This window comes from Dasypus novemcinctus, chromosome 4 (genome assembly GCF_030445035.2).
Source record: "Dasypus novemcinctus isolate mDasNov1 chromosome 4, mDasNov1.1.hap2, whole genome shotgun sequence".
NCBI classification, from domain to species: Eukaryota; Metazoa; Chordata; class Mammalia; order Cingulata; family Dasypodidae; genus Dasypus; species Dasypus novemcinctus.
Genome location: NC_080676.1, coordinates 83,693,226 through 83,713,286, shown reverse-complemented (window position 1 = coordinate 83,713,286; position 20,061 = coordinate 83,693,226). Strand labels below are relative to the sequence as shown.

Below are 20,061 nucleotides of genomic sequence, written 5' to 3'. Positions count from 1 at the left end.
TTTCAAACCTATTACCCACAGGTATCATTTATGTTTATTGCCCTCTTTACTCAGCCACCACTTTCACTCTGAATTCCAAGTGGCAGGATGCTTTAGTTAAGTATTCTCGCTATAGAGAAAAGGAGACAGGAGAGAGGAACAGAAGGACAGGAAAGGGTGTCAGCTCCTTTTCAGAAAGCTCCTGGGTCTGACCCAGTCAAAGAAAGAAAGCAACTTTTGGTTTGGAACTATGTTTTCCTATCAAAATTTGGAGATAGGGCTCAAGGTTTGGGGAGTTTTGTGTTTGACACTTTATCTCAAAATGGGCCATGGTGCATTCTTAGAGGGTGAACTAATTCTTAATCAGGCATTGCCCTGGCATGTGAATTGATGACTTTAAGAATGGCAGTTTGAAAAACAAATGGCACCTTATTGTTACTATTTTAATAAGAAAAAAGAAAATAAAGTGCTATGCTAATGTATTCATTACTTTGATTTGAACATTTTAGTCTAAAAATCTGTCCCTGGGGGAGGTTTTACATGTAGATACTCAATAGTCCAATCTCATGTCAAAAGAAAGAATGATGGAGAGAAGGTTACTATGTTGTGGTAATTGTTGGAGTTATTTATAATATTACGGTTGTATAAGAAGATCTAGTCTTAGAGTTATCAATAATAAAATTGAATCTGAACTGAATATTTAAGATGAGTACTATTTCGTCCTAACAATTACTCTGCAAATTTATGGATGAAGAAACCAAGCTTTCAAGAGGTTAAGTAACATGCTCAGGATTATTCAGCTAGAAAGCAGTGCAATGATATAACAGTCAAGATTTCATAGTTCATGCAAGCTCTAAAACTGGTACTTTTTCTACCCTTCTATCATGCCACTTCTCTTATCTACCTTTGGGTCTAATTCTAATGGCTTCTAATTCTATACTGCTTTCTAAACTTTCTAACAAACTCAGAGAACTGCTCAGAATGTTTGCATTATGAGAGTATTTTCTCAATAAATTCATCTTCCTTATAGGTAAGAAAGACTCAGAGTACACTTAAGTCTAACCTACCAGTAATTGTATTTTGTCTTTCCTTATCCTGAACTAACAGCCACATGAAGAAATATGAAGGCACCATTTTTACCCAAGACTGGGTTTCAAAACTCATTTACCATTCACAGATTTATCCAGAATGTCAGTACAAGTGGGATCCTCACCCTAAATTCTGCTAAAAAGGAAAAGAGCAAAACAGAAGGTGAGAGCTTGGAGGGCATACATTTGGATTTTGGCATCAATTACTGAATCCACATGGAAGACAGATCCAGGTCTTAAGACTTGATTAATCAGTTAAAGAGCAAACATTCTTTTATTTTGTAGGATAACATTTTATTTGTGTTTTTATTGTTTATTTTTCACATTCTTTTCTAATGGCAATGTTTTGTAATGAAACTCATTTTTTTTTTCATTTCAACTATAAAATCGGTCCAATTTTGGAATAATCTACTTGGTGTCTCAAGACAGAATATTAGATAAGTAAATCCAATATATTTTAGAAAGGGAAAAAAACAAAATAAATGTACATATATTACACAAATTTATTTTTCTGGGATCTATTCAGGTACATTAAAAGTGTAGTTTCAGGGTTAAATATGAAGTTCTTTTAAAATATTTTATTTAAAACATTTATTGCTTGACCAATACATTTTAACAATGGAAGTAAATACTACTAAAAATACTTTCTCTGATGTTTCCTCAGAGTAAGAGTGGGTAAAGATTATAAATCCATGAAATCGTTTCTAGTTTACCAAAGCAGCTGTGGTAGTTATAGCGGGTCACCCTTTGGGACTTTAATCATGGGCATTTTGAAAGAAGAGCTTGACACTCTACGGTGGATTTCATGGATGCCAGGTCACCAGGCAGTGAACGAATCATACTGTTTGAGAAAGCTGCATTCATGTGTGGTCAGGTCACAGAAGCAGGTCACCAGGCAAATGTCTTATTATCCTCTGGGGTAAACAAACCGGAATTTCCTAGGAAGATATGACTATTTTTCTGAGAAGGCTATTATTGAAATTATCCAAGAAAACAACTATTTCCCTGTTGTTCAAAAATTTGCCCACATGGAGAGAAACTATTTCACTCTCAAAAAGAAAACTTGAATTTTGACATGGGGTTCTGGACTTGGTAGCTCTACCTCCTTGGTGAAGTCACTTCCTACCTCCAGACTTTGCCACATCATCCATAAAGTGAGAATAATACCTCGAGTGACTAAAATTCAGGGGCTAAATTATTAATAAATGAAATGATGAGACTAGGATTTTGGCTTTCAAATTTTACCTGGAAAAAACTCATTTTTTGGAAACTTAGGAAGTATGCTTTTGTTCCTTCCCTACACTAGACCTGTGTATTTATAATAGCCAATTTATTGAGTTTAATTAATTCACTGATGGATTAGTTTACCTTTTGATTTGGATGCTTGGACTTCTCATAGCAAAGCTGATGTAAAACCATTACAATTTGATTCCCTAAATATCAATGGTAAGTTTTGTATAAGTGTTTCAATTCTCATTGTGATATGAGAGCTGGTATAAATATGTGTTTCCTACTCTTCCAACTTTTTTTTTAAGCTAAGGGTCCCTATAATACACTTGGAAGTTCACCATTTTTTAATAATAATTTTGAGAACTTCAGGGCATTCTAAATGCTAATAGCTTGGGGCTAGATGTTTAGTATTTATGTCCACAGGGTACAAAGTCTTTCTCAGCTTATTAAATTTTGATTTAAGTTATACTGCCATAACTTTATAGAAATAGTGCTCTTTGTTTTAAGTTGAAGCGTGCTGTCTAGAATTTATCTGTCAAGTTCAGTCCTCATTTTAAAGTAGCTCAGAAAATAAGAAAGGGAAGGTTTGATTGTTTAGTTAAATTTATAAAAAGAATACTTTAAAATACTGTTACTTCCAATGACCACGACATCAAATAAAACTTGTATCCAATAAAAAGTGACCACCAAAATAAGTTACTCCAATCCTAAAATCCTACAGTAAGGAATAATAACAACAATTAACATTTGTGTAGCTTTTACTGTCTCAAAGCATTATTTCACTCAGTTTTTTCACTAATTCTGTGAGATAGGTAGAGTATAATAGGCCCATTTTCAAGAAGAGAAAAGTGTGGTTCAGAGAAATTAAGTCAATTGTATCAGCATTATCGAAAAACTAAATAAAAAGCATACTATAAAACCAAATATCTTGATTTCAACTCTGAAATATGAAGGGTTGTAGAATAGATTAATGGAAGTGAGCTGACCTATATTTTATAAAAAGGGGCATAAATGCTTTGATAAAACCTACCTAGGACCATTCCCAAAGTCAATGTTGTATGGTCTTTTGGGGGAACTTTGTGAAGTTACTAGCAGGAAATCAATCATCCTCTAAAGTCCCCAGGACACCCCAGATATAGGTCCTCAATAAATACATTCTTGATTGTTGAAAGCCTATGTTCTTATGTTTTTTCTTCCTCATCTCTTCTTCATTACTTTTATACACAATATTCTTTTCAGCTTACTCCATGCACACTCAGATTACAATGTTTGTTCTACAACAGTGAATGCACAGAGATCTTCAGTAAATCAGTAGATACGAGAGGTAGACAACTGCAAGTATAGTATACTACAAGTATAGTACAACAATTTGATTTGGCACTACATAATATAATATTCTGGCTTTCAATAGACATCTCCATTATGTCATGTGATACATAAGCAATTAATGTCAGATTTCTTGGAATTCAAGGAAATAAGCTTTTTCTCTCTGTTTGACTTCCAGCTCCTCTTTTCAGTTAGATGTTCAGTTGAACATATACTATACACAACTTGGGCAAGTTTTTTGATCCCACTGAAGTCATGACAGTGTCTTGAGAAGAGCATCTCTTTCCTACAATAGACTTCCTTGCACCAGATACGCTAAGAGTGGGTGAAAAGAGAAGACAGCTGGAAGTGAGTTTGTAGAATGAAAACACGCTGACAAAAGCTATAGATTAGTTGTACACAGTTAATAAGGACAAAAGGAAACTATGACATTGGCAAACAATGTGTAAGAAAACAATTATAAAGAAATATTCATCACAAAAGTAACAATAATTTGAAATGAAATTGGTGTCTAGAAAATGAAGATGCGTTTTAAAAGTAAAAAATTTCAAATTGTATAAAAAGAATATTAAATGCTTGAAAAATCTGATTCTTGACTAGTACTCTTAACAAAACGCCTTTGAAATGCTTTTCTGTGGAAAATTTTGAAAAGTAGGTAGCATTTCATGAGCTCTGGCTTCAGTTTTCAAATGCCACTTACTACTGATCCTCTGTGTCTTATGTGGTGGAGCCCCTCTTACTTGGCAAGGCCAAAATAGTCACAGAATGGTTTATGCCATGTTTATGCCATGTAGACAAAACCACTGGAGATATTAATGACAACAGATGCTCACCCCAGTGTTCTGATGGGGCACTGAGAGTGGGCAAAGGGCAGGAAGAATAAGCAAAAGAAAGAGTCTGGAAATCCAGTTTTAGTTCCACCAAAACTCTGATGAGGGATCCTGAAAGGTGTGGTTTATCTAACCAGTAAGGAGTGAAACTCCAGTCAGTAGTTTAGTTCCCAACCTGTTTCTTCAGGAAACATACCTAGAACCTATTTTGTGAATAAGCTATTATATTCTGAAGGACATCATTTGATTACAAACAAGCAAGGATTTGTGAAATATCAATTTTCATTATACTTGTTGGTGAACACCCTACCAAGAACCTTGTGCAACTTTACAAAACATCTAAATCAACCAGTAGTCATTTGGTATTTCAAGACAATGTTTCTTAAAAAAGGTTAACAAGGATTTGCTTAAGGTTGAAAAACAAATTCCTTTCCAGTTTATTCCTCTAGCTATTTAGCCAATTTCTATCATCCTGTGCATGTGCACACATGTGCATGCATACATGCACATATACAGAGTCCTTCATTTGCTCCCAGGTTCCTTATCTGTAAAATGTAGATAATAACTACCTTATAGTGGTTTCTGAATTATTGCCAAGATCAGTGATAATATATGTGTTGCAGTCACGCTAACATACAGGTGGACCTCCCTACACAAAATCGGGTTTAGATGTTATGGTGAAGACACCATGAAGGTATGAAAAATTTATTACTCACATAATGAGAATTCCTGGAGAGAGCAGGCAGGCTCCCAAGCAGGTCCAAAAATGATTTGGGTAAGTAGGAAGGGGTAGGTGGCTTGGAGTTTTATGATGGTCAGTGGTGGATTCTACGATAGTTATGGGGTGGAGGGTTTCCTTGCACAGGCCAGGGCTTGCAGGATTTTAACTTCCTACAGGTGCCAAAGGAAGGAATACCTGGACTTTCTTCTCAGTTGTTGGGCCAAATGGTAAAGGGAAGTGGTAAGGCTTGAAAGCAGTCAGTAGTCAAACATCCAAAAAAGAGTCAGACTCTGTTATGGAATGTAAGAATTCAAAATGATATGTCCATTTGTTGTTTTCATTGCTGTTAATGCAATTAATAGGCCTATGTCTTTTTCTTCTGCTTCCTGGCTGGAATGATGAGACAAGAATTGTAGGACATAGATCTAAAAGGTAATCAGTGTGAACAGGATAGAATTTGAGTGATGGCTTGTGTGTTCCAAATATTATACCACAGTAGCAAATTATTTGGAGTGCTACATTTAATATCATAGGTATAAATTGCAGTGGACTTGGATTCACAATACTTTGGCTTAAATCACTACTGAACAACTGCATCATTCCCAACAAGTGGCTTCCTTACTCTGAAACTTATCTGCTTAATGCAAATAATATCACCTATTGCCCTGGGTTGTTAATAAGAATAATTGAAAGATGATACATGTGGAAGTGTGTTGCAAATTGTCCGATAACCTAGTAGATGCTCAGTGAACAACTGCTGAATATGATTCTGAATATAATCATCCAGTTCACTTAATTACTTTGGGGAGAATTTCCTTTATTTACAATATAATGCTAAGGATAATTACATTTATTTTACCTGATTTTGACAAGAATAAAAAATCAACATTTCTGCAAAGAAGATATACAAATGACCAAAGAGCACATGAAAATATCCTCAAAATCATTAGCCATTAAGGAAAAATCAAAGCCATATGATACCATCTCACAATCACTAGAACGGCTACTGTTGAAAAAAACCACACACAAAATTTCAAGTGCTGGAGAAGAGAGAGAAATAGGAATACTCATTCATTGTTGGTGGGAAAGTAAAATGGTATAGCCACCATGGAAGACAGTTTGGCAGGTCCTCAGAAGTTAAGTATAGAATTACCATATGACCTGGCTACCCCACTTCTAGGAACATACCCCACAGAATTGAAACCAGGGATTCAATCAGATATTTGTACACCAATGTTTATAGTAGTATTATTCACAATTGACAAAATACGGAAGCAACTCAAGCATCCATCAGTCAATGAATGAATAAACAAAATGTGATATATACATACAGTGGAATATTATTCATCCATAAAAAGGAGTGAAGTTCTGATACATGCAACAACGTGAATGAACCTTGAAGACATCATTTTGAGTGAAATAAGACAGACACCAAAGGATATATACTATGTGATCTCAATGATATGAAATAATTAGAAAAAGCAAAGTTATACAGTCAGAAACTAGATTATAGGTTAGTAGGGGTCAGGGTGTGGGTTAGGAACTGGGAGTTAATATTTAAATTGTACATAGTTTACATTTCGGTGATGAATGGTGGTGATGGTAGCACAACACTGTGAACCTAATTAGCAGCACCGAATTATATATTCAATGTGATTAAACAAAAAAAATTTATGCACGTATCTGTTTGAGTTCCTGTTAGAAAAATGCTTTTAAAAAAGGAAGGAGAATGGTTGACAAGGCTGAAAAACATCTATCACACTGGTTAGACTCATTTCAAGATGTCAAGACTGTTAGTCAGTCCTCTGAATTGAGTCAAAACAGTCATAGCGTCTTTCCTTATTTCCTTTCCCTTTTCTTCTTATCTCCCCAAAACTAAACTTCACTGTAGAGATATTCATTGATTTCTTTCTGGAACAATTATTCTGACATTTATAATAAGACAGTTGATAAAGTCAGTAGCAAGTCATCCATTGTGCTCTATTATCTACTAATGCTTGTGCGCTCCTCAACAACTATGGTAGTCAATATAATGGAGAGGTGTGTTGCATAGTGGGAAGATGCCGCATCCTCATGGTTGCCCCATCGAGGTAAGGAGGACCCCTCTGCCTTACTATGCCAACTGGGGGATTAATCCAGGCCCCCTGGCAGTTTTATACTTATTTAGTCAACGGCAATTTTATGCACTTAAGGAAAGTAACAATTTGGAATATATATAGCTTTCTTTTATTGTAAGAGGAAGACGTATTTATTGATAATCATTTTCCCTCAGTATTTGGAAAACCCATAAGCTAGCACCTATAATGTGAGTACTTAGTACTGAAACCCTCATCATTACACAATGTCCTTGACTTTAGCTCATCAAGTTATGTGTCTATTCAAGGATGAGCTATATTATGGTATTTTGTATTAGTGAATATTTTTCCCATTTTATAAAATTTTATTGAATCTGGAATATGCTGAAAACGAGTCTATTTTTGGGTACTTTCTGCTTCTCTGATTGGAGAAATTTCTTGGAGGATAAAGCAATGCTTTTCTTTACATCCCAAAAGCAAGTATGGTTTTGGTACTTAGTTATAACATAAGAAATATAGTTATCAGACTAACTGACTGACTGATTCCATAGCTTTTACTTTTTCTAGAAGTTAAATAGTGTTCAGATTTCAACAAGGGCTTGTTCCTCTGTGGGTCATACATTTTGAATCACAATTTAAAACAGCAGAGCCTACCTACCAAAACAACTTCAAATTAATAGCAACTTTTGTTGAAATATTTTGGAACCATATTTGCAAAAAGCAACTGACACTGGCATATAATAGAAATAGTTTCAACAAGACAAGAAATGGCATATTGACTGACAGGAGGATGCTCTGTTACCTTGACAAACAAGCAAGAATTCAGCCCCAATCTGTTAAAGTCTCAAGGCTCACAAACCTGCCAGATTGCCATCTTTGTACTGAATGCAAAATAATCACGGTTGCTAGAAATGATAAATTGTGGATGGCTGGGATGGGAAGAAACATTTAATGACTCTCTGCTTTTTACTCCACAGCTTCTAACCACTTCTAACCTGTATTCCCCACTAGAAGAGATTATTGTCCAGTCTCAACTTCTGAAAGTAAGAATGTTTTGTTCTACTATACCTGCATTACCTAACCCATGGCTTCCCTTCATAATCCACATTTATGCTTTGCTTGTTAATAATCACAAAATGGGTTCCAGTGACTCACAATTGTCTATAAAGTATCAGTGTTTAGCTCTATAATTTCTTAGGCCCTTCCCAGTCTGGCTTCTCCATCATTACCATTTTGCCATCTGTTGTATTAATGTTTTATTGACTTTTTACAGTGTGCCAGGTCTTGTGTTAACCAACTATATTCGTTAGTCAAAGTGGTGCTGTTACCAAGTATCAGAAATATGTTGGCTTTTATAAAGGGTATTTATTTGGGTTAAAGTTTACAGTTACAAGGCCCTAGAGAGTCCAACTCATCTGTAAAATGTAGATGATAATAACTACCTTATAATAATATCTGCATGGCTGCCAAGATCAGTGATAAAATAGGTGTTGCTATTACTCTTCACATACAGGTGGACCTCAAAATCTTTTGCCATGGGTTTAGTCTTCCTTTCCTTCTTATGGCTCTGTGGGCTCAGCTTCTTCAGATCTCAGCTGTAGGCTGGAGGGCTTGTTTCTTTCCAGGCTCAGCTGCTCTGGTCTCTTCACAAGGTCAGCTGTACCCTATCAGGCGAATGGCTTTTCTCTTCCTGGGGATACAGGATCAAAGTTCATTCCTTTACTGTGTCTGTGGAGCTCTCTCTATTCTTCTGTGTATTTCTTCTTCTGTCTCCTTGATTGAGCTTCTCTTTGTATAGCCCACCAAGGGTGTGCGACTCAACTCTGAGCATCCCTAATGAGGCGGTCAAATCAAATCCCTAATCTTGATTTAATCAAGTAAATGTAAAGTCTTTGAGTTTAAATCAATAAAGGGTATCATGTCTAGAAGAATAGACCAATTTACAAATATAACCAAAACCTCTTTTTGGAATTCATAAGTAATATCATCCACCACAGCAACTTACATACCAATCCCCTGGTTTTGTTCTGGAAATAAAATAAAAAGGGCATTAAATGTATTAAGCAAAATATAAATTCAAGTCTTCAAGGTATTATTCCTTGAAAAGTAGACTAATTTTTTTTGTTCTTTAGGAGGTACCTGGGATTGAACCTGGGGCCTCATACATGTGAAGCAGGCACTCAACCCCTGAGCTACACCCGCTCCCCTAGACTCATTTTTAAGTCTCTCATTAAATTTGTCAGATCAAAGAATTGTAATTTAACCATGGATTTTTCAATAGTTATTTTTCCCAGTAAATATACCCTTATAAAAAAGAAAAACAATAAATCTTAACATGAAAATGACATTATAAAAAAATATTCAAATTACCACACTTTGTCTCTTTTCTTCTTTCCAAAGATTTCTTTCTCTGTCATCACTTTCATCTCACACTTTTTTTTCCTTTCCTCTAAATACACACCCTTCATTTAAAGAAGTTCATCACTGCCATCTCACATTCAATATATCACAAATCAAACATATGCTTATTCCTGGACAAACTTAAACTCTATTTCTGTATCACTGCTGATTCCCATTCTGCATACTACAGCTTATAGCTAGGTTGCACTACAGCCTTCTTCCTGGGAACAAAATATACTTCTAAAACACATTACTTCTTTCTGCAATTCCTCCATGGAATGATAAGGAACAAGTTCTTTAGTCCAAATTGTTACTTTTTCTCCCACACACATGTCCCTACTATCCTTTTAGAGACGAACATTACTATAACTATTCCCAGGAATTAGTGATTGAGCATATGTGCACAAGTTATATACTAATTCTTTTCTCTTTAAGTAATAAACTTTACTTTTAGAACTGTTTTAAGTTTATGGAAAACTTGCACACATATTACAGAGCTCCCATATACTCCCCTCACACACAGACACACATAGTTTCCCTCCTTATTAACATCTTGCACGAGTGTTGTACATTTCTTGCAATTGATGAAGCAATATAGATATATTATTCATAACTAAAGTCCATAGTTTACATTAGGGTTCACTGTGTGTTGTGCACTGCAGGTTTTGGCAAATGAGTAATTCATGTTTCCACAATTACATTTGCACATGGTATACTTTCAGTGTCCTACGAATGTCCTGGTTCCACCTATTCATTGCTCTCCCCTATCCCTACTAAACTGATAGCAACTAATGATCATTTTACCTTCTCTAGTTTTACCTTTCCACAATATCATATAGTTGGAGCAATACAGTTCATAGACTGGATTCTTTAACTTAGCAATATGAATTTAAGTTTCCTTTATGGGTTTTATTTTTTTATGGCATGATGGTTCATTTCTTTTTATCACTGAATAATATTCCGTTTTATGGATATGTTACAGTTTGTATATTCACTCACCTATGGAAAGGCATCTTGGTTGTTTTCAGTTTCTGGAAATTATGAATAAAATAGTTATAAACATTTATGTGTAGGTATGTTGGCATAAGCTTTCAACTTATTTGGATAATACCTAGGAACTCACTTACTGGATTGTGTGGTAAGCCTATGTTTAGCTTTGTTTCAAAGCTTTATCATGTAATTAATCTTTTGCTTCTTTGCTATGTATCTTCATATATCCCCATTTTCTCTTATGCTTTTATTACTCTATCACCCACAAAATATCTTTACATGGAATCTGTAAGTTTCTATAGAAACCTAAAACTAGAAGGACATCAAGAATTTCAGGTAGGTATTGGTATTGACAATGATGGCTGGCAGTAGTAGGTGGGGATATATTAGTATTGTTCAAGATGGTTGTCCCACTTTTTCTCAACTCTTGGAAAAATGTTAGCATTCTTGAAGAGTAGAAAAGACACAAGTCCAGGGGTATCAGTTCTTTTCTACTCCTTTTAGGATCTTTGCTACAGGTAAAAACAAAATGACCCCATACCTAGAAGTCTCAAGTCTTTAAAGGTGTCTTTTCCAGAGTAAAAATACTTGGAAATGTTACATTGGAGAGCATACATTACAATGCAAGGCCCACTGACAGAGTGTCAAATTCCTAAAATTGTCTGCCCTGCCTATAGTGCTTAGATGTCCCTAGAGTCCCAGGACATTGTTTACTATGGCAGTCATCGAGATCCTGCTGAGACAAGCATGAGCATAACTTCTGGAATGACTTCCCAGCTCACTTTGAAATCTCTTAGTCATACAAATTCATTTGTATTTATTATTTCCCCCTTTGGGTCAAGATCTTTTTCCAAATGCATTGCTAGTTGGAGCTTGGTAATAATCCTCAGTGCCAGGGAGGCTCATCCCTGGCAGTCATGTCTCATGCCAAGGGGAAGGTAGTGCATTGCCCCTTTTATTTAAACCTATAATCAGCACTATATTTATTAAATATATGTCCTAGAGATTTTAATCTTGGTCTGTTCACATACCCATTGAAACCTGAATTTCAGCAGAGTGGTGATATCTACTCTCCAGTTCATTGATCTTGCCCAGGAGAACTAAAAAAAGGATGATGATGGACAATGCCTATCCCAAAATCAGAGAGTATCAATAACTGTTTCATCCATTTGCCCCATGGGATCTAAGATCCCTCTCAATCAGAAACATAGTAGGCATCACCACCCCAAAATCCTCAAGATTGAGGAATGAACAAACACAAGTGGGGAATGCAACTATGGACTAAAAGAGACTTATTATTATTATAGCAATGGAAGAACTTGTATCATTGATATAAAGACAGAGGTTCTGAGGGGAGGGAGAGTGAAGGATAGGTATAAAATGGGGCATTTTGGGGACATTGGAATAGTCTTGCCTGGCATCACAATGATGAATACATGCCACTATACATTTTGTCAAAATCTGTAAAATTGTGCAGTACAAAGTATAAAGTATAATGTCAAGTATAGTCCATGGTTACTAGAAATGCTTCAGTATATGTTCATCAAGTAATGAAAGGTTTTGCTAATAGGGAAAGTGTGGGAGGGGGAGGGATGGGCTACATGGGGATCCCCTATATTGTTTGTGTAACATTTATGTAATCTAAAACTTTTTTAAAACTGAAAATACATAATAAAAAAAAACTTGGGTATCTTGAACTGAATACAGCTCTTTTCTTGTTTAAAAAAAATTTTAGGATAATTATCCAAATATCTATCTTGGTAGCCTGATTGCTATTACAATAATTTTTATGTTCTGAGGCTATAGGCTCAACTGACATGTAGGGCAATTGTTATGCATGTCAGAGTCTTCCTCTTTTAAAGTGGACTGGTCATTTTTTTAGTCTTCTCTTTTTCAGAGAAACAATTCCACTTTTTACCATTCCTCATAGGATACCTCTTCTCTACTCTTATTTTAAATCATTCTCTTCAGCATGCCATCTACTTTCTTTTTGTTTTTACTAATACAGAGATGAAATGCAGACACATGTGCCTAGCCATTGTAGCTTCATTTGAACTCTTTACATTCCAGTGTATAAGTTCATGAAAACAAATGATGTCCAGTGCATTCTCTGACTTCTCTCCTGAAGCTTCCAAAAGTAAACCTGTCCATATCAGTACTTACTCAGTCATGTAGTCACAATCTATTATCTGATCTTAAGTGTAAGAATTATTTGTCAAAAGTTATAAGTATCATCACCTATATCCTAAAAATAAATTAATTTTTTTTTGCAGTCAAAAAAGAAAATTTACTTTTTTTTTCCTCATGAGAAAGAGGTACTTTTTGCCTGAAGGGAATGGAAATTTCATAACAAATGCAGCAAAATTAACCATTGAGCAGAATAGGTTGTCAAAACATTGCAGGATATTCAGCTGAGAGCGATAAAGTATAATTGGCCTGATGAAGGAGAGGAGTTGTACTGCCTAAATCTCCAATTTTCAGATTTGTCCTAGTTAAACAGTTTGTGGGACCAGGGAGTCAGGACTAAAAAACAGGAAATGACACTTGATTATTTCTGGAACAACAGCCATTGTCACCTATGGCACTGTATCAAGCAATAATCTTCAGGCTTTTAGATACTTTGGGATACATATAGAAATTGATGGTGAGAAAAAAGTAATAATATATAGAAGAAATCACATTGTTTTAGTCATCCATTATAAATATACTTACAGAGTATCTTCTAGGAATAGGATTCATTTCCTCTGTAAAGTCAGAAGAGGTTGCAGGCATGCTTTGCACCCATTGCAATCTGCATACATATGTGTGTTTATACACACACACACACACACAAACACAGACTTAGGTTGTGTATGATTTTGAATGAAGTTTTCCATCTCTTTGGACTTTGTCATGTGTCCTCCTTTGTGATATACTGAGCAGGATGGATTAAGAGGTATTCATGTTTGTGCTGCTCATTTCTGTCATAGCCTTAAGGAGTCAAATCTCGACACCACAATTCTGTTAGAAGTTGATGATCAAATAAATTAAACTGATCTTCAAATTAGATACAATGTCTGACTAGAAAGTTACTTTATGCCTGCGTGGTTTTTTACTTTGTGTTTATATCTACAAGCTAAGCTTTCTCAGTCACACAACAACATTCTTAAGTGGGGTTATTTTACATGAGTAACTTTGATCTCTGTTAGGTCAATCATTAGTTTTTCTGATTTGGATGCAGGAAAAAAAAAAAGAAGCTAATGACAGAGATACTTGTATACCAACTTTCACCTTAGAAATTATAGTTTTCAAATACTCACAAGTGAAAATACCATAAACTTTAATGACTTAATTAAACCAGGATAAAAAACAACATATCTAAGAGGGCCTTAGTTACAAGCAGGGAAATTATATGGTTTTCAGCAAGGTGGTCTAGAAAGAAAACAGGCTTTGGAACCAAAACAATTTGACTCAAAATATGATTCCTCTATTTAATGGGACTTTGCTGTGGTTTACTTTTTCTGTGAGTTAATTTCCTCATATATAAAATGGTGATAATGTTCCACATTTTGAAGGAGAACTGGTAGGCTTTCTAAATCATCCAACATGGTACTTGTTTCTTTTCTCCCCACCTCCACTTATATGAGAAAGACAGAGAACTGTGTGGGGTCAATAACCATTATAATAATAGATGCTGCCATGCAGCACTGAGTTATGAAAACCATAAACTGAGTTCTTTTTCCTGATGAATCTCAAGCTTTACAGAGTACTATTTATTTTACTATTTCTGAGTAAACAATTAAAAATAACTATTTTAAATGAATGAAGGAATGAATATTTCTATAGATATTTAGTGAAACTTTTACATGGCCAAATGTCATTCATATATTGTTTATCTTTTGAAAAGAATAATGCATCTGCTTGCAAAGCAAAAGATGCTGTGACTTAACAAAAATATTTGGCTGCCTTTTGCATGATATTTGTTGCTATGGCAAGAGATATTCTAAGACTGTCAAGAAAACATAACATGGGAACATGAATAAAAGAAAGAAAACCAGTTGTTATGGAAATTGATTCTCCCACAATGAGGGATTGAATGAGCTCTCTCCTTAACAACTTCTTCCCATTTTCCTGTTTTTGATCTAAAGATCATCTCCATGCATTCAAAGGAGTATTTAATAAGGTTTTTAAGTTTATTATTTTTTTAATCTCTGCAATTCTCTTGTACTTTGACTGATATCTAGATTGTGACCATATTTTTTTTTATTGACTTTGTAATAATATTACATTAAAAATATATATGTGAGGTCCCATTCAACCCCACCCCCCCACCCCACCTCTCCCCCCTCCAGCAACACTCATTCCCATCATCATGACACATCCATTGGATTTGGTAAGTACATCTTTGGGCACCTCTGCACCTCATAGTCAATGGTCCACATCATGGCCCATACTCTCCTCCATTCCATCCAGTGGGCCCTGTGAGGATTTACAATGTCTAGTGATTGCCTCTGAAACACCATCCAGGGCAGCTCCATGTCCCAAAGACGCCTCCACCTCTCATCTCTTCCTGCCTTTCCCCATACCCATCAGCCACCATGTCCACTTTTCCCAATCCAATGCCACCTCTTCTATGTGGACATTGGATTGGTTGTGTCCATTGCACCTCTATGTCAAGAGGAGGCTCAGATTCCACATGGATGCTGGATGCAATCCTCCCACTTTCAGTTGTAATCACTCTAGGCTCCATGGTGTGGTGGTTGTCCTTCTTCAACTCCATCTTAGCTGAGTGTGGTAAGTCCAATAAATCAGATTGTAGGTGCTGGAGTCTGTTGAGGCTCAGGACCTGGCTATCACATTGTCAGTCCAGAGATTCAAATCCCCTAAATATATCTTAAACCCCAACATTAACTGCACCTCCAGCACATTAGCATGAAAGTCTTATGAAGGAAGATCCCATCTGAGTCCAGATTCATCACACATAAACACCATTTCCAAAGAGGGGCCATCTGACCTGGTAGTTAACCCCATCGGCCATGACCATAACTCCCATGGGTCTCTTTAGCCCTCAAAGGAACCAATATCTGGGGGTTGCATCTGCTTTATCTGTCTCTCTGACTCTGCTCAGTTGTGCATGAGAGCAATCCTTCTGCCAGCCTTCAGACTCTTTTTTAGAAACTCGTAGCCATATAAACTCATTTCTCCTTTCCATTTCCCCCTTACTTTAGGTCAAACAGCATTTTAAAGTCATGTTATTTTATGTAGACAGGGATATTCTGCTGATCCGCATTGAACCTTCCGTTTAAGGTCATTTTCCAGTTGCATCATCAGTTGGTAGTTGATAGTGGTCCCTCGGTGCCAGGGAGGCTCATCCCCGGGTGGATTGTGACCATATTGTTTTACTATCTGATCATTAAGAATAATTATTTACAATGGAGATGGTTGTTGGCTCCAATCAAAATCTTTCCCTTTTCTAGAAAAAACTGTAACCTGAACTCCTGCCATTGAACTCTGCAGATATTGGGCTAATAGTTAGCTAACTGATCAGAGCAGTTTGCAAACAAAAGTTAGAATCCTGCAAGGCAGGTCGTATGGGTCACAAGAGATCAAGGAAGTTATGTAGAAAATCCAAGTAAGCATCAGTCTGCCAAAGGGGTGCTGATGCAAAGTACCAGAAATCTGTTGGCTTTCATAAAGGATATTATTTGGGGTAAAATCGTAGAATTACAAGGCCTCAAAGAGTTCAACTCAAGGTTGCTCTCTCACCAAAGTCAGTTGCTACATGTTGAAGTTGCTGATCTCTGCCTGGTCCCTCCTTCCTGAGCTTCCTCTTCTTAAGGCTCCGTGAGCCCAGCTTCTTCCTGATCTCAGCTGTAGGCTGGCATAGGGTTTCCTCTCTGGAATTCCTATATCAGCCTGGCATAAGGCTCATTTCTTTCCAGGCCTTCTCAGCTGCTCACCTGCTCTGGGCTCTTCACAAGGTCAGCCGCTATCTATTAGGCAAATGGCTCACCTCCCCCAGGGCCCCAAGATCAAAAATGAACAGAGTTCTCTCTTCCCCCATGTGTCTTCTTGAGTGAGTGTCCATTTATATCAGCCCACCAAGGGAATGGGGACTCAGCCTGAGTCACACTTTGCTGACATGGTCTAGTTAAAGCCCTAATCTTAACTGGTAATTTAATCAAAGACCCCTCAACTGAATCCAATATAATCAAAAGGGTGTTACACCCATAAGAACAGATTAGTTCATCAACAATCTTTCTCTTTTGAGGGTTCATAAAATAATCTCGAACTGCCACAGTATCCCTGAACCCAAGTTACAAGATTGAGGAAGCAAGGCTTTTAGTTTCTAGGTTCCGGCAGTATCTGAGAAATCTACAGGGCAGCATTAAGAGCTAGGGGTAGAGAGTTAATATTTGACAGATTGAGACTGTGGGAATAGTTCATGATTGCAGCCATCCCAATAGCGGAAGGGGCTTTCACTTAATTTTATACAGAGACATTGACTCGCCTGGCCCTAAAGGACCTTGCTGAACTCTGAATGAGTCCTCCTCCTGGTTCTGTATTCTTTAGCATTAGCTGGCTTCTCTGTATTGGTGGTAAAATAAAGACCTAAACTTAAATTAGTTAGAAACTGAACTTTTGTTTATTGTTTTAATCAAAGGTCCATTGAGGGCAAAGGCCCTGGGGATCTGGATCCTAATATGAGAAACTGATAGAAGATAGAAATTATTCTCACAAGGTACTGGTGAAAAGACAGCAGGTACCAGGCAGGCATGACCACTTCCTTTGCAAATGGAGCCCAACCAACCTAAGCGTAAGCAGCTTGAGAGGTTCCACTTCTGCTCCTGGGACTGCTACTAACTCACACCTCAGGAGCGAGAAGGCTACTGATTTAAGAGAGCAAGGCTTGCTTCATCCAAGAATGGCTTCAGAAATGCTAACATTTCTTGAATGTTGTCCTACTAGCCACAGAGAGGTCATTTGGAAAGTCCCAATTTCCCCACCAGCCCTATTAGGGTCTATTGTTAGCACCCCACTCTCCTCCCACATCTTTCAGGAGGTAGAAAAAATAGAATATTTAAATTTTGCTACATATGCTTCTCAGAAATGTCTTGTTTTTTCTTAGTATGATCACTGCAGGGTTCTCTGCTTAAAAATGCTCCCGCCTCTCTCTGAGTCTATGGATCAAATTTTTCTTTGATTTATTTCAACAAGCTTTTCTTGACATACCTTTCTATAATGTTATGAATCATATGAGCAATCAATAAATATTGGATGATGATGGATAAAGTTTAAGCCACAGAGTAAAGACTGTGTTGCTAAGCTGAGGGAGGTCAGTTTTTATCAAGCATAATAAATAATAATTTCATTTTATGTACAGATTTCAGATGGTCAGATCATTCAATAGGAGAACATAATTGAAACAAAATTCCCTCAGTGGCCACTGGCCACTGGTGAACTTTCAAATACATAATATGATTTGATATGACTACAATAAACAGGTAATAAAATTTTGGCCTTCAATCTCCCATGACTATTTGTTTTAACTACTTCATTGCCCCAGGAAGCACACACATCCTTGGATATGTGTTTACAGGTGGGCAAGTATTCTCTTGCATTTTCTGACAGTCGTTTACAATCAGTGGGCCTGTCAGACCCAATGCTTCAGTTTCATAACTGTAATTGGATTGTCTGCCTTCCTATTCAATTGGTACATGCTTTTTCTTATTTCTCTTTTAAAAAAATCGATAAATGGTTTATGGTACCTATAATAGATAGAAATCAGATTTTACCATATTATGGAGTTGACATCTTCACATTTTCAACATTTATCCCAAAAAAAGATCATTGGATCTGTCAGGCCAAAGGCACAGATTTGGAATTAATTGGATTGTCTGGTTTCAAGGTAGTATAATAATGTGAATACATTTCATTATGGAAATAAGGATCTATATCACAATTTACCTGAACTATAATGCTCTGAATTCTATGCACCTAAGTAAAAAAGCTTTTTTTATCCTTTCATTTTAACCCCCCCACCCACCTTATAATGGAGATATAGAAAACATGGAGATTTTTACATTTAAGCCTAAGAATGATGATAAAACCACTAAAACACTACTGGTACATATGGGTATATACATTATATATATATATATATATATAAAGTCCAATATATTTGTACATACATTCACCACACATGTATATATGTCATGAAGAACTGAAGCAGCAGGTATTTCTCTGTATTTAAGAATAAATTATATTCCGTAAAATTCAACAAATATTTACCGGCTCTAAGGCACTGTGCTAAGAGTGGAAGTTGCAAAGATGAATAAGACCAAAAGCCCTGAGGGAGAATGGAAATAATGTTCTGCAAAATAATGAGTAAATTCACCTCTTGGATCTTGGTTAATAGCTTGGGTCCTCTTAGGAACAAGTTTGCACCAGTGGTTCTGTACTGACTTGAACAAAATACATTTCAAAATAATATAGGATGTTGACTAAAGACTTGGGGCTACCTGCTTAAAAACAGATTCATGCCACATTTCCATGACAACTATAAGAATTCATTCTGCAGGAGGTAGTTTGTCCACTGCATAGAGAACATCTTAGAATATTTCCATCTTCCTCTGAGGCATTCACTACTAACTGCTATTAGAGATAGATTTCTAGACTGTATAGACCATTGGTTTGTTTTGATAGGACAGTTCCTGAGTTTAATGAGCATATACTATTTGGAAAGAAAAAGAAAAAAACTATGAGAAATAAACTTTAATATTTTGAGTAGTACCTAACTGATTAATTTGGTCAGTAGAATAGCATTTGATCTTTAAATTTAACTTAATTGCTAAACTTGAAGCCTTGAAGCTCAAGAAGAGGAAAAGAATGAAAGTTTCCAGGTAATGAATCTTCTTCTTTGAAAAATCTATTTACTTAACCCTGCTGGGAAGTCAGAGTCTCACATTTTTGAGTGGGTTTGTTAGGAGTGGAAAGAGTTGGGTTAGAAAACAACTCTGGATAGGGATGCAGTACCTTAAGGACTCAATTTAGGGAAGGGATGAGCAGCTTTTATAGACCAGCTATCTGACAACCGAGATTCCCACTTATTTGTTATGCCTTTTGAATATTTATTTGCTTTCATCCTCAAGAGCCCACGTTTTCTGCAATCTTCCTGTGGTCTCTGAAAAGGCAAGGCAATGCACTATATCTTCACATGTCAAGGGAAAATTTAGGCCTGTGATTTGCATGATTCAGCTTAAAACCAGTCATGGAGAAAAGGTATCTTAAGAGTAGCTTGAATTATCTGGGTTAGATTTTTACTTTAGAAAAATTCACTAGAGAGTAGTCTTCCATTTTATTATACAGATCTCCTTTATTTGTGTTAATTGGTTGAACCATATGAAATTGTCATATTTGTAGAACAAAACTTGTCAAATATT

At 36.2% G+C, this 20,061-nt stretch overlaps 1 long non-coding RNA gene across 1 annotated transcript in view; it reads left to right on the top strand.

Moving 5' to 3' along the window:
• The first annotated feature begins 8,236 nt into the window (after positions 1-8,236).
• The window catches only part of LOC131278250 (uncharacterized), a 36,615-nt gene continuing 24,790 nt past the window's right edge, over positions 8,237-20,061 (top strand). The window contains exon 1 of the long non-coding RNA XR_009185555.2: positions 8,237-8,292. This is a non-coding gene — a long non-coding RNA (uncharacterized lncRNA). The remainder of the gene's footprint in view (positions 8,293-20,061) is intronic.